Source organism: Typopeltis vanoorti, chromosome 6 (assembly GCF_054136105.1).
Source record: "Typopeltis vanoorti isolate ZY-2024b chromosome 6, IOZ_Tvanoo_1.0, whole genome shotgun sequence".
In the NCBI taxonomy this organism is placed as follows: domain Eukaryota; kingdom Metazoa; phylum Arthropoda; class Arachnida; order Uropygi; family Thelyphonidae; genus Typopeltis; species Typopeltis vanoorti.
In genome coordinates, this window is record NC_143554.1 from 125797182 (window position 1) to 125813858 (window position 16677).

The following is a 16677-nucleotide window of genomic DNA, read 5'->3' on the forward strand; positions in this document are numbered from 1 at the left end:
GAGCGAATATTATAAAAAATTTAACTATCGCTACTTTTTACTCACCATTATTTTCCTGATATGTACCCTCAGGGGGTGTTCAGGTTACTATGACAGAACTACATGGTGAAGTTTACATTATTTTTAATCTCCTATCAACAAGTTTCCTCCAAATCAATCTATTACTTGTGGGCATTCCAATATTGTCATATCTAGCATTTCGTGCTTCTAAGGCACTTCTGACTGAATCAATCCACTTAACCTTGGTCTTCCTCTGGGTTTCTTTCCTACCATCTGCGCATCAAACACCTGTTTTGCTAATCTTTCCTCATCCATTCTATTTAAGTGGCCATATCACCTTACCTTAGCTCTGCTGACACAATCTTGAATACTAATAATGTCAAGTTCCTTTCTAATATTTTCATTTTTAATATGATTCTGCAACTGATGGCAACGGTACACTCCCCTAATTTTTCTAGGAACCCTCATATTTGTGGTCTCTAGTTATCTACTTTTATAACTGCTTTTTTTCTAACCCAACTCTCAGATCCATAAGTTAAAATTGGTTTGAATACTGTCTTGTATACTGCTAGTTTGGTGTTTTGGCTAATTTCTCTCTTATTCCATACTAATTTATTCAGCTGGCTACCCACCATATCAGATTTGCTAATTCGGTGGTCTTTTTCCTGATTTAACCTGCCATCTTCATTAAAACTGTGCCTAAATAGTTGAAACATTTTACCCGTTTTATAGGATCTCCATTCAGAATGCAGCTGAAGGTTTCTATGCTCCTTCCTATTTTCATAGTTTTGGTCTTTTTACTGATTTTCATAATATCAGGCCACTTTATTTCTTAATATGATCCATAGATGATGACTAAGAGTGGAGATAATGTGCATCCCTGTCTTAACTCTGATTTTACATCAAAACGTCTTCCTGTACCTCCTTCAATTCTAACTGCTGTGACTTACAGCTTAAATAGAGACTATGTATTGCTCTGTACAATGTTCCATTCACCCCATATAATTTTAGTTTGAAAAGCTTTTCTCTGGACACCTCTTGTCGTATGCCTTTTCGAGATTTACAAAACTTCAGTACAGATCTTAGTAATATTCCCATGATTTCTCAACGGCTTTTTATAAAGTGAAAATCTGATTCTGACAACTTCTATTTGGCCTGAACTAAGCTTGTTCTTCTCTAAGTTCGTCCTCCACAATCTTTCTCAACCTCTTTTCAAGTATACTTGCATAAATCTTACCTGGAACATTTAAGAGTAGTAAAGAAATTCCTCTGTAATTCTTACATTCAGTTTTATTTCCCTTTTTTTATAGATGGGTATGAGAGCCCTACTCCAATCATCGGAATTCGACTCTCTGACCAGACCCTCTGAATTACGCAGTGTAGTCACCTGCAATTGCAGAAAGACACCATTTAAGAATAAAAATAGGAAACGATTAGTAGAGTCAGGAGATCGACAGCGATACTAAACAAAGCTCACAAAATGAGGAAAAGATTTTTCGAAGAATATTTTAAGAAATAACAGAATATGGTAACTCGTCGTTAGTATCTTGGCGATGAGGAATAAAGCACATAAGCACAACCTAATGAGTCAGTCCAGCAGTATGCTTTAACCCGTAAAAAAGAGTAAGGAAAAAATGAACAAATGAACGATAGGTTTAGTGGGAAAGCGGGGAAAGTTATTCAAGTTCTAAACAGACGATTTAGCACTGCCTTAGGAGCTAATGAGATGTTTAAGAAGTCCCAAAAATTAGGACTATACTTAATTTAATTAACAAATCCTCATTGATTTGCTACAGTATTTTGGATTTTGGGTTCTAAAAATCCGTTTTTGGTCTACAATGCCCTACCTCGTTTATCTATAGAGGGTCGTCGTTGTAAACAGTATAGGCAATGAATATTTACTTTTGCATCTCTACCCCTAAAGGTAAGGCTTTTTCAGCAATATCTGTTTTCTTAATATAATCATTTCCAGATCACTTAATAAAAGGGCTTTATTAAGTGATCTGGAAAGTTAACATGAATAATGTTTTCATTAGTCATCTACTCAATGTGATGGCATCACAGTATTAATACATTAATATTATCAGAGTACGTTTTTGCTATTTCAACGAAAACACTCATGTTGGAAGAGAAATCGGTTCCCCCCATTTCCGCTTTATCTGACAATCAATAATAAATTAAACTTTTCTGATATCACGGTCGATTTTGGAGTCTCCTTAATACGCCTTTTCTGAAGTCATTATGGAATGGTCAGGAAAATAATCAAAAATAACACACGGACATTTGCGATCCTCAGTATATGTAATATCTGTCGAGGAGATTGGAATCTAATAATAGTCCGATATCATGTTTCCCTAACATGGCATCGAACCGCTGATTAAATACTATGAACTGTAAAGCGGAGGTGTGCAGGTGTGTGTGTGTGTGTGTGTGTGTGTGTGTGTGTGTGTGTGTGTGTGTGTGTGTGTGTGTGTGTGTGTGTGTGTGTGTGTGTGTGTGTGTGTGTGTGTGTGTGTGTGTGTGTACATAACACGAGTATTAAAAATAGGTTGGTATTTCTTTGTGTTTCTACGGCTTTCAATGAAAGGTATCGCAAAACGCTTTCAAGCATCAAGAACTTCTTAAGTAATATTAAAAATATGTTAGTATTTCGTTGTGATTGGTTGGGTGGTGGCCGAGTAGATAGCACCTCCGTTCTGCAACGTTCTCTGGGTTTAAGCTTGGGTATTAATGTTCATGAAATATCTTTAGGTGCTAGAGATTACCACCTTGCTTACTGCAGGCCTGATGGATACGAAAATAATCTGTTCTACAAAATAATCTTCTCTACAGCAGAATTTCTCGATTATCGAACCTTTTAGCCTGCTCTCCATACTAATGCTCTATAGGAGAACACCCTTTCTTAGTTACAACTTAGGTATAAGTCTTCTTTCTTCGTCTTCGCCACATATTAGCCACTGTGAACGGCTTTTGCAGAGGAAGTGAAAAGTTTAAAAACATTCATTTAGCAATTTACAAACTGAACAATATTGTGTGATGTAAACCTCAGCCTCTGGAGGTTGCACAACAACGAGGTTTCGTAAACAGACGCAACTAGAATCCAAGCTCATCCGCCACTGGTCGTTTCATTTATGGGTTAAATTCCATGGTTTTTAATGAGTATCCTTCTCTAAATTTACATGCTCGATCATGAAGAAATTGTGTTTTTGCAGTTTCGAATAACAGAATATTGCCACATCTTTCCGAGCATCAAGGACTTTTTTTAATAAAAAAAATAATTCAAAGGTCATGTTACAAAGTGCCCATGTTTTCAGTCTAGTTAATGGACTGCGAGTTAATGGTGTGTGTGTGTGTGTGTGTGTGTGTGTGTGTGTGTGTGTGTGTGTGTGTGTGTGTGTGTGTGTGTGTGTGTGTGTGTGTGTGTGTGTGTGTGTGTGTGTGTGAGAGAGAGAGAGAGAGAGAGAGAGAGAGATTTATGGCTACATTTTCGAACCTTTGCTCCTCCCTCGATATCCTCGTTCGTTCGTTCCCGGGATTTTAGTTCTGTGCAGCATTTTCTACTGTTACTCTAATTAATCGGGGATGCTAATGCATTGTAAGATGATATCAGAGAAACATATCATATCGACATTGTTTACAGCCACTGCCTCGCACATCGAAGTTCGTTAGTCATTACTAGTGTTCGTAACTAATGACAAGGTACCAACTGTCTTAAAATACCAAATGCCACTGTAAAGTAAATATAGAAGAACAAATCATCATTGTTCTTTCGTACATTAGGCTTAGTTTGTAGCGGCCAATTAGGTAGCGTTCATAAACTTCATTTCGAAGAGATAAGATGCTTAGCAGGACATCCGATCAAAATATGAGGCCAGTAGACAAGCCTGTTATCTCCCATACTCTCGCTAGGCTTAACAACTATGTACTACTCCCAGAATGATCTGCCATTTCTTGTTATGTTTTGTGTTTAATGCAGACAAAGCGGTAGACCATCATAATGTCAGCATTTCTCCCAGCGCACGTCCGCCCGCTCCCCTCCTTTTAGAAACAGTATTACATATTATTGAAATATCTTTTGAAATTAGATTAAGTTGATCTTTTTAAGCTGTTAAAATAGAAATGTTTTCCAACTGTTTAAAGCCTTTGAACGAGATATGCTCTGCCGATTTTTTATTTTTTAATTCAAGGCTACTTAGTAAACGCTACGATCTTTGCGAAGACAATCGTTGCTGTGACCTTGAAAAACAACACCGATAATATAGAACTAGTGTAATGTTATCGGTGACCTTCTTCTGGCCCACAGGTACGTTAGCGGACGTCTCTTCAAGTATAATAGGTTGAGGTAAGAAGAGGCAGGCAAAGAATAGAAAACAAATCGCAATTATTTGACTTGTCATTACTTAGGTGTGGCAGTGGACAATTTTGTGCAGTTATTAGAGTCTAAATTACAGTACTTGACTTTTATCTAAGTACCTAAATGTTAGTTTCCCACGGAGATAACGAGTTCAAGAAATAAAATTAACAACACTTCTTTAGTAATTTCCCATATTTCCCCGTGTCCACACACCCGCCAATACATAAGTGGCATCCCTTTGAAATTTATTAACAAGTGCACTTATTCGTTAATACACAGAACAGGACGATGACCCAAAGTGACAACTGGCTTGCCAGTTGCTCAACAAGAGACCACACACGCATTATCAGTTTGGATGAAATAAATAGTTCTATAAAATCCGTTAGACTGAATAGAAAAACAACTACTGACTACCGATATTTTGTGAATCCTTTCATTAATAACCAATTTAAACGAAGTTACAGAATAATGTGATTAATGAACTCAAAAACCAACGGCGATGATGATTTAAAACAAGAAATTTGATAGTGTTAAGCTGCCTATAGAGACCATAACCATCCGGGGAAACTCATGTACAAATAATTTTCGTAGATAGGAATGCTGTAAACAAATAAAGTAAACCATCCTCTAGTACAGCGTTTCTCAAACGTCAGATATCCGCGGACCCCTTCTTAAATTTTCATTAGTACCCCCTAAATAATTAATTAAAAATTAATTTATTAATTAAAAAATAATTTAATTAAAAGAAATACATTAATTAAAATTATTTATTAATTTTAAAATATTAAAAAATTAAATATCTATTTTATTTTAATTTATATGTTCATGTAAACAAAAAATATGATTTTTTTTTTTTTTTTTTCGACAGGTTTGTCCTTGCATTCATTATGTTTCGATTCAAAATGGCGATTTAAATTACATGATTTCATGCTTTCATTTTTTAAAGTTTCACCGCAAATTACACATAATGGAATAGATTCCTCTTCATTTCCCGTCTATGAAAATCCACATTTCAAGTAATTTATATCGTACTTACGAAGTTTTCTCATCTTCTTCCTGGTTGGTTCTTTAGAGATGTCAGACGACACACACACACTTATCAATTTCACTTGATCCAGATACAATATCAACATTTTCTTGTTGCTGACAGCTACTTGTATCTACTATGTTCCTCTCTTTTGCGCATTTTAAAAATCCAGTCTTTAACCAGTGATCCATACTTAAGAATTTGAAAGCTAAAAAAAATTACCGTATTTAACGAACAGTCCTTCAACAAATGACTAGTGAAAGCAGAACTCGAAACAGACAGCAATGGTAGGCCAGTAGAGATAAAGCAGCTATGAAGACGTTCATATGATTGGTGCGGTATTAACAAAAGATCGCGCTACAAAGGCAAACCGACAGTTCAGTTGAAATGCTAATTCTCTTCAACCGAATTCCTTATATAATATCTGAAACACATTCACTATATATTTCTTAGTTTTAACACGTTCACTCAAACAAAACCATATGTTGCCGGTGCACCATATGGTTTTGATTGTCTACTATACAGCATTTTATGTGGGAAGGGTCATGCGATTCACTAGTTAGTGCCGTTTTTACCCAGTTGTCTCTAATTGCACTGTTTGTTGAGAAACATATTACACTGCCTGCAGATGTCTCTGTACCTTATTCAGTGATACAATAGGAACGTTTTACGATCTCAAACTTAATTTTTATTCCATGCGTTAATGATGCATAGCCGAAAATCGCCACTGACCTCCGGGGGTCGTACCACACTTTGAGAAACACTGCTCTAGTAAATGAAAACATTTGCCAAAACATGCTGTATTATTCTTTCATATGAAGTTGTAAAGTGATTAAAATAAATAAATAATAAATTGGAAATAAGCTAGTCGGTGTCATACAAAGATGGGAGGACTTCTTTTTTGCAAAAGAGACAAACTGGTCGGAGAACTCACGCACTGATTAACAGAGCAGACTTTGGTGTGTTAATCAGTTAATCAGCAGACTATGATAATATAAATTATCATAGCCTATGCACTATACCAGCGTTTCCCAGACTTTTCCTACGACAGAACACTTCACAAATCCTGAAATTTGCATGGAACACCTTGGTTATTTTGTAATGTATTAATTAATAATTAATTAATTTAGCTGATTTTTATTATTAATTAATAATTGATCATTATTTAGCAATTAATTAATTAAGCATCAATTAAACATAAACATCATTAAATTAATTTGTGCTGATTTTCACTTATATATCCCATTCTGATCACCAAAAATTTATAATATTATAAGTACTTATGAGTGAATGCAGACTTTTTCTCCAGTGTGCTGGTAGTTTTCCCCCTCCTTTTGTACATCCTGGAGATCGCTTTGTAGGCTGGTGGTGGTGGATGATTCACTATCTGTTGCGTCACAAACACCTTCAATAAGAGATTTCTTAATACCAAAATTAAACAAAGTCCCTTGTCTCTTATTCATATTAAAATTTAAATCTGCAGGCCTATTACTTTTAAAAAATCACGACACTACGGTTTCGAAACTTTTACCCTACAATACGAACTTGCGAACTCAGAACCGGATACAGACTACCTTGATCTTCAATCTTAGTGGAAAATTTTTCTTTATACTTCCTTGCTGATTAGTCACTAACATTTGCAACACAGATGTTATTTCTTTCAGTTTTGAGAACAGAGGATACGCCGCCCATTGTTATAATCCACTTGCAGGTAGTTTTTATGACCGGTCATAAACAGCGGTATTCCCTTTCCCAAAGAAAGGTTTCGATGCGTGAAAATTAACGATAACACAGATGTTATTAGGCGTTCTGGGTCTGAGCTTTTCGACATATTCACGAATATTTTTCTCCTCAGAATATTTCCACTATAAAATATTTATTCATGAAAAATGCATAGAAAACTAAAATGACAAATTCCAGGAGAACTTCTCGCGGAACACTTATTCACAATACAGTTTGGGAAACTCTGCCCTACACAATGGGTTTACACGAAGCCGTTACTTGCAAAACCGTTAACATGTAAAGAGCTTCGGGATAAGATAAAGCTCCAGAGAATTAAGTCAGTAATAGCGGTGAGTGTCATTAACAGAGACCTGAATTTTAAGATTTCTGAAACAGTTCAAATATTATTTACTGCTTGAACAGTTCTGTAATTTTCTGAGGGGAGGTATCGTTCGGGTGCAAAGTAGCATGGAAAGAAAAAAAAAGGGGAGGGGGGGGACACAGATAAACAAGCCAGAACAAACCCACGCAGTTATGAGATATACAGAGTTTGCAAATAGGATTAACTACCCTAATCGTAGTATTAATTAGATGAGATGAGTCAGATTAGTTTCATAGTCTTAGTTGCTTCGGCTGTAATTACAACCAAACCAGTCAAAATAGGAGTGATTCCACAATAAGCAATGTCGGAAGTCCTCTTCCTCCTTCATGATCCCTTTCGCTTTTAACGCGGAAGGAAACGTGTAGGTAATAAGTGCAAAGCGTGGAGGGTGATAGGTAGTTGATAAGAAAACCAATCGAGGTCCTAATGTTTGAGGATGAACATGAACTTCGTTTAGGGTGGAGTTCGGGCACTGCATATTAAATATCTTTCAGCTTTTTTTTTTTTTTTTTTTTAGCAGAAGACCTACTTAGGTTAGTTTTTCTATAATTTTATTCAAAAAATAAAAATAAAATCTAAGTTGCAGGGACCTAGAATATAAAGAGATAACCTTTCGAGGGCGCTGTAGATTTGAAAAAAAAAAAAAAATGGCATGGTCTCAGCAATCTCCGCCATCCTTCATTTACTGCTACCGAACCATGAATGATTCCAAGTACTAGTTAGATAATCACCAGTTGAACCAGATGCCTACATTAGGTCGGATTAGCCATCTAGTGATCAGTGAAACGGTTCATTTCTTTACGTAAACTTAAATGAGTTAAAAATTTTCTCCTCTCCTCTGAATGTCCTCCATTCTGTTGATATACCATGATTATAATTACTTGTATTCCTCGTAGTATAATGGTTGATATCTCCCACTATATATACGAGGGCATGAAGATGATATTTCCTCAACTTGGAAAAGGTTAGTTTACTGAAGCGAAAGTTAAAGGCATGCATTTTAGCAACAAATACTTGCTGCTTTTACTAAGAACACCTTTTGAAAACAAGATTAGGATTAATCCTGATTTGTTCCTAGATTAGGATTCTCTACTTAGAAAATCCTAATCTAGGAACAAAACATGGAACTTTTTCGAAGTACTTCAAGACTGAATAAACAGCATTGTGGTTTCACATTGGGTGACAAAAATCAACTACCACCCAATCAAATGATATATGGAGAGCCTAGAAATGCACTTTACATTATTACCTTCATTGCGTGAGATTAATAGAAAATAGGATGCTGGGGGAGGGGGGGGAAGAAAGAAATCGTATTGACCCAAGTCATTTTGAAATGGCTAAAAGAATCATATATTAATTTAAAATTTTTTGCATTTTTTATTGCAGTAACTGCAATTACATAACTGTGAGTTATCTAGATACATATAGAAGGTATCGGCAGTAAGAAATTAAGAGAAAACAATGCTCCAATGCAAGCATAAATCAAAATATATCGTAAACCACCGCTAGGAGTGCAAAAAAGAGGCGGGGGGTGAAACAGCAATATAATAGATAATGAAGCAAATTAGTGCTCTACAAAATACCGGATGAATCTTTCTTTAGGGGGGGCAGAACCTGTCCAATCCGAACCCATGTTGATAATTAACAGTTCTGAACTATAGACTTTGGTGGTTCCACTTGTAAGATGATTCGTATTTTGCCTTCTCCATTTCGGCTGACCATGAATGCTTCAAGGTCATACTATCTTAAGATGTGTATCGTTCTGTTCATTCGATATGACCTACAAACAGCTTCGTTAGTTCTTTCTTCCCTTCCCTATTTTATTCGCGTTTAATTCTCAAATTTGAAACCCTTCGCATTTACTAATGATAAAAAAAAACATTCAATAGCATGTCAACTTACTAAAGACTTTAATTTAATTAGGCGATAAGAAACAAATGAAGAGAATAACCATTTGTTTCTTGAACAAATTTCGTCTTAGTTCAAAGGAAAGAAAGATGGCTGTATTATTTCGAAATCCATATGCTGAATAATGAGTACTGTTTCCTTCCCCATGGTAAATAAGTCATCATGGAAACGTACCTCCTCTAACAACATTTCTATAGTGAACCTTTATTATCTCATACAGATAAAAAAAAAAAAAAAAAAGAAAGGAAAGAAACAGAAAGAAAATTTCTGAGAACGTGGACCACAAATCGCGTGTATGTGTGTTTGTGTGTGTGTGCCACCTATGGTTTCGTAGAAAGAACCTTAATTTCCGAAACCGCCATGACCTTGAAAAGTCCGTCGCGAACACATTACTGTATAAAGGGGTCAAGGATAGTCTGGATTATGTTGAGCCCCGAAGCTTTCAGTTTACTTACATGTTTTACCTCCAGACTTAAATGAGGTCATCAATTGGCACACCAGACTTCAGTCTGGGATTACGTGCAAGAACATTTGCTTTTTTTTTGTTGTTTTGTTTTTTTTCTTTTTTCTTTTCCTTGTCGATATCTTTGCAACTGCACTCGACAGCTGACCCAGCGACTGTAAGTAATTTAAAAATAAATAAATAAAAAAAATAAAAACGATAACAGGAAAAAACTGAGACTCGCTATTACGTGGGTCGGTAGATTCCCCCCACTGGTCTTTTCAGATCGCTATCTGATCGCTTTAAGTAATAGGTTTACAATGATATCTTCGACATGGATCGGAAAAGAAACATTACGTTACTAGTTCAAGGTTAGTGAAAAATTCAGAGGGTTCACAATAAGGCTGCACAGGTGCAAACGCACTAAGAGACTTTTTAAGAAGTATGTATGCTTTAAATGTATATCCTATTAGTATTTACTCTCATTATTCATATAACGTTTCATTTTGTGATTTACATTCCATTCATCAAAAATAAGTTTTAAAACTCATTTTTTTAGAGCATTTGAAGTGAGGAAATGTTAACTGCTACTTGAACCTGCATTTGCCAATTATTTGTAAATTGGACAGCAGTTCTTTCAAGCTAGAGAAATTTCTTCTTGCTATATTTAAAATCCTTCTTTTCTGACGTTATTCCGGTAGAAACGGCGTTTAATTCAACGAGACATCTAACAGTTCTTATTAGCTGTTTAATAAGTATCAAGACGCGCAAGAAAAATAATGTTATCTGAACTAAAAGCCACAATGTAACGACTCGTTTTATCTAAAAGTACTATAATTGAAAAGAGCACCCTCCCAATGAAACATATATAGATAGCTAAATGAAATTCTAGTAAAAAAAAGTCGAAATTTATCGCTAGTGACCTAACTGCAAAACCCAGCAATTGTCAAGATCAGAGAAGAGTGCAGTGGGCACAATGCTGGCTCTCAAAGGACCTGACAAGAGCATTCTTTAGTTGAGCTAATAAGACCGCTATAACGAAAAACAATATCTATAGAGAGAGTACTTTTCTTTCATCGCAGATACGACGAAGAAGGAACTCATGGTATAACCGATCGTGCTTAGTATGAAATGGACATTCCATGCATTCCTCTGGCTTCTTCTAAACAGCTACATGCGAATTAAAAACGTCATGTTTTAAAGCACTCAATAAGCAGAAAATGTTGCATGTTAGACTCCTCAACCTCATCGAATAACAAATGATTGAAAAGAACAGTCAAATTAAGGAGTATACAGCCTTCTGTTCACAATTATAAGTTGGCATAGTTGCAAGTACTCGTAATGTTGCAAGTCACGAAAAACCTTTATAAAGATTTCTCAACTGAGGGGGGGGGTTGAGGGTTAGCAGGCCTCATACAGCGATAACATGTAAATTTCTCCTGCCAGTTTCTCCACCTGGAAGAAACTTTCCCTGAGTGTTTTCCTCCCGGAAACTTGAATTTATCCTACTGTAAGACAGACAAACAGGTCGTGAAAACACATGATAATGACAGACATAAGAAGTGCTGCATCTTGATTTTAGCTCCCTCGGAGTGGTTTTAAACAACGCCTTAAGTTACATTATATGTAGCAATAAAATTCCATCGCCTTCTTTAGTTTTAAGCGTTAATTCATTTTTATATAGAAGAATGTTTCACAACAATTTCAAAATATAGCAGTTTTGTTTGGTGGATATGAATGATGATGATGTTATGTAGAAATGACTCTCATTGTGGATCTAAACAGAGGTCTCTGCATGGGGAATGCATTCAATTTTACTTGGAACAAAATTTTTTCCTCCATACTTAATGATTTTAAAACGGTATATATTATTTAAAAATTTTCATTTGTTGGAAATGTAAGGAGAGTACTTTCGAAGTTTTGAGGCTAATTAGTAATATCAAGTTTTAGAAAGTAGACAAAATCATGAAGCCTTCCGCATTTTTTCCGCGATGGATGAGTGCTTTGACTCCAATGGAGGTCTGGCGTTAATAATAATAATAATAATAATAATAATAATAATAATAATAATAATAATAATAATAATAATAATAGCGTCGAATGTATTTTTTAAAACTTAATTGTGCCGACAATATAATATACAGGAAGCCGACTCTTTGTAGCAAATACTCGATGTTCGAAAAGGAATGTTATAATAAAAGAATAATCCACGTATGACGAGTATATATAATGAAAATATCTGTTCTCATAGCTAATTTTGTACCGAGCCCTGATAACAGTGGCGCACCCAGGGGGAGGGCCAAGGGGCCCTGGCCCCCTCCAAAAGAAAAAGGAAAAAGAAATATACTCGAAAAATTTCCAAAAATCTTTTCTTAATTAAAATTCATTTTTATATTTACGTTGTGTCGTGTTTTCTATTTCTATACTACTTATGAATTAGCGGTCACATAAAGTGGGAATACCCTATAGCTCTCGGAATCACGGCTGCTGTGAACGCAAGGCGAACGAAGTAGTGCTCTGGCTGCCCGAGCCGAGCCAGAGGACGGGTATCATGTATTGGTGATCACTGCAGATAATCAGTCATAGGTCGTATTCAATGTGTAGTGTGTATTCTCAAATAGTCTACTCAACTCCCCCTCCCCCCCAAGATTAAATCTTGAGTGCTCGGCCCCCTCCAAGATTAAATCCTGAGTGCGCCACTGCCTGATAAGACCTCATCTCGACTACTGTGCCCAGGTTTGGTCACCTAGATTTCTTTCTGATGGGGAGGAGGTTGAGAGGATCCAGAGGCGAGTAACAAAGATGATAGCAGGTCTATGGAATGAACCTTATGAGAACAGATTGAAGATTTGTGGGTTGCAGAAATTGGGTGATATGCGGAAAAGAGGAAATATGATTGAGACATTCAAATTGCTGAAGGGTTTCTATAGAATTAATTCAGAAGACTGGTGGTGGGAGGACTAGGGGACATCTATGGAAGCTGAGCAAGAGTGTGGTTAGTAAAGTTGTTAGAGCTGGGTTCTTTACTTTTAGAGTGGTAAATGAGTGGAATAAGCTGCCAGAGTCTGTTGTGGGTGCTATTATAGTGAATAAGTTCAAGGCAGGGTATGATAGATACTGTGAGAATGTCGAATAGTTGTGTGGACATGATGTTTAGGGCCTCCCTCGATGAGTCTGACTCCTTGGAGTAGCCCCTAGTTATAATAATAATAATAATAATAATTTTCATGCCAAATCTGTTGTCGCTGTTCTAGTAAAACACGTCCATCTTTAGTACGATATCACAGATGGCGCCAGGATGCAGTTATTACCTCTTTGTCCCACCTATCTCATGGCAGCTCAGGATTTCACCACTTCCTTTACGGTATCAGAGAATTTCTTTTCAGTGATGTCCTTACACTTGAAACCCTCATTCAGTTAAGAGTTCAAATCCAGAACGAGATCTATTTTATCTCCATAAACGAGAAATAAACACAGTATAAACTTACCTACCTCTTAAGCTCTAAATTATTTAGTCTCATTTTCAATATCAAGCAGTGCTATTCATTTTTCTTGGAACACTAATTGTTCGCGTATTGATGGTGGCAGAGGAGTTGTACCCATCTAAGGTGGAGATGCAAGGAGCAAATACTGACAGTGGTTTTGAAGCAGTATCGTCCGAAGTAGAAGTGGACAGGATGAAATCTTTACTAGGATGTTGCTATAGGCATGGTAATGTGGAAGGCATTGAGAAGGAAATGTTCAGACAAATTGGTCTGGCTAATAAGAAAAAGGGTGATCATTATTGGCGACTTTAATTATAGTCATATAGACTGCAATGAAGAGACAGCATCAGGAACTAAAGAGAATGATTATTTAAATTAAGGGGATATTAAATCCCACATTGTTTTAAAATCGAATAAGAAACTCAAAGATTGGAATCAGAGAGTTTCATGCCGAATATAGTATAATAAACTATAAAAAGTATCGGCGATTACTAGCGTGAGCTAATGCAAGTAGTCCAAGTACGTAGTACAAACTCGGACAACTCGCAGCAAAGGTGGGTAAAGTTCTGATCGCTATTCTTGGTATTTTCCATAATGTAAAAACACATTTCCTAGGAAATGTATGCTGTTATTACGTTATGGTGGGAGGTCACTACCCAGACCGGTTTCAGCCTTATGTGTAAGTAAAGCCGGCTCTAAAAATTCGGACGATCCCTAGACCACTCAATAGTGGGTGAAAGACCGTCCATCTCAGCGTTAGCTCCACTCAGTGATTACCTTCCACCCACCACCACCACCGCCACCACCACCGAGCAGAACCGCTCATATTCCGAAGAAAAGCATTCACCGACAAAGCCCCTCACCGGGCCGGACCGGAAAACTCTTTCCCCGGAGACAAATTGCTTCCTTAAGGCAAAAACCTTAAGAGAGCGAACTCATAATAGCCCTCCCACCAGTTTCAGCCTCATGTGTAAGTAAAGCCGGCTCTAAAAATTCGGACGATCCCTAGACCACTCAATAGTGGGCGAAAGACCGTCCATCTCAGCGTTGGCTCCACTCTACCTCCACCCACCACCACTATCACAGAGCAAAAACGCTCATATTCCGAAGAAAAGCATTCACCGACAAAGCCCCTCACCATGCTGTGCCAGAAAACACTTTCCCCGGAGACTCAAATTTTGCTCACTTAAGGCAAAAACCTTAAGAGAGCAAACTCAAAATAGCCTCTCCCCCCACCGGTTTCAACCTTATGAATAAGTAAAGCCGTCTCTAAAAATTCGGACTATCCCTAGGCCACTCAATTGTGGGTGAAAGACCGTCCATCTCAGCGTTGGCTGCACTCAGTGATGGCCTTCCACCCACCACCACCACCACCGAGCAGAACAGCTCATATTCCGAAGAAAAGCATTCACCGACAAAGCCCCTCACCGGGCCGGGCCGGAAAACACTTTCCCCGGAGACAAATTGCTCCCTTAATGCAAAAACCTTAAAAGAGCGAACTCATAATAGCCCCCCACCGGTTTCAGCCTTTTTTAAATGTAAAAGTGAAACGGGCTCTAAAAATAAGACGATCCTGAAAGATCGGCCGACTCTGCGTTGTTCCACTCAATGTCAGGCTTACCCCGTCACCGAGAACTTCTCAGTATTGGCTCTACCCAGTGGCAGGCTCACCCCACCACCACCAAGCAGAGCTATAATCTCAACGGTGGCCCCACTCAGAGACAGGCAAAAATCTATCCCCAAGCAGAGCCTCATGGAGCCCTCCACCGGTTTCAGCCTTTTTTGAGGCTTCATCTAATATTTAATACCTATTTAATACCAATTTAATATTTGGTATTAAATATACATTTAATACCAAAGGGTGTAGCGAAAAGAACTTATATACTCTGCTATACGAGTTGTCAAAAAGGTGCACCCATTAAGTTACTTGAATATAAAGAGCCAATAGGCTTCATTTCAGCGATATAAACATTATTTAAATTAAGGGGATAATGTAATAACAGCATACATTTCCTAGGAACTGTGTTTTTACATTATGGAAAATACCAAGAATAGCGATCAGAACTTTACCACCTTTGCTGCGAGTTGCCCAAGATTGTACTACGTACTGGGACTACTTGCAGTGGCTCACGCTAGTAATCGCCGATACTTTTATAGTTTACTATATTCGGCATGAAACTCTCTGATTCCAATCTTTGAGCTTCTTATTCGGTTTTAAAACAATGTGGGATTTAAAATCCCCTTAATTTAAATAATCTTTATATCGCCGAAATGAAGCCTATTTGCTCTTTATATTTAAGTAAAGAGAATGACTTTCTTAAGTTTTTAAGGGATAACTACTTTAAGCAGTATCGAGGGTTTTCAATTTGAATACTCATCAGAAGATATTATATTAAAAGGAGTATCACATCTTCTTCCAGTTGGTGAAAGTGACCATGAAGTGATCACTTATGCAGTGGCCAGCCATACAAGGACTTTTGTGAGAAAGGGTTATATGCGGAACTAGAGAGCAAGTGATTATGGCAAGCTTAGGAGGTCGCTTTAGCGATTATCATTGAATGAGGAATTGCAGGGGAAGGAAATGAATGCTGCATGGTCTCCTCGGGAAGTATCTGGCATAGGCATTAACTGAGTGTATTCCAAAGATCAGGAGATTAAATAAGTCAGGTGTAAAATGGATGACTGAACAGGTGAAACATGCAATCTGGGAGAAAAAACGCATTGTGCAGGTGGCACAAGATGAGTGGAGATAATCAGTTACATGAGGAGGGAGTACAAAACGTAATTGAGGAAGATAACTCAGTTAGTAAGGGTAGCAAAAGTGTGGCATGAGGAGCATTTAGCGAATGCACTAAAAGAAATCCCAAGGAGAGTTTTCGATATGTGGCCAGTAGAAGGGAGGATGATGTTGGTCAGTGATAATGAGAGAATGACATGGTTAAGGTGTTAAATAAGCAATTCATTAAAGTATTCCATCCTTGTGATTGTAAACTAATGCAAAACTTGTGAGCAGGAGGTATATGAGGAACTGAGAAAACCTGATGTCAAAAAGGACATTGGACTTGATGGTATATCAGGCGTGTCTTGAAGAGAATGTTCCAGAGAGTTAGCAACAACTTTAGGTTCACAATATCTTTCCAAAGGAGTGGAAAGATGGTGAAAATTGTTCTGCTTTATAAATGGGGGTAATAAAACTAAAACTTCGAATTACAGGTCAATCTGCTTGTCTGCAGTTGTGGCAAGGTGTTGGGGAAGGTAGGGAAGACAAGAATTCACAACTGTGTGGACAGCCTTAAAATTTTTTTAATGGACAGCATGGATTTGCTAAAGGAAGATCATGTTTTAGCAATCTGCTGA

General features: G+C 37.2%; 1 protein-coding gene across 2 annotated transcripts in view; it reads left to right on the forward strand.

Moving 5' to 3' along the window:
• shd (cytochrome P450 family 24 subfamily A member shade) overlaps window positions 1–16677 on the forward strand; it is a 137287-nt gene that overhangs the window by 41428 nt on the left and 79182 nt on the right. Inside the window, exon 1 of one of the 2 annotated variants that reach the window (XM_090393680.1) lies at window positions 10143–10277. The exons of the other annotated variant lie outside the window; for it this stretch is intronic. The gene's annotated coding sequence lies outside the window, so the exon portion shown is untranslated. Of the gene's footprint in view, window positions 1–10142; window positions 10278–16677 lie in introns of those variants that run through there. 2 annotated transcript variants of the gene reach the window in all.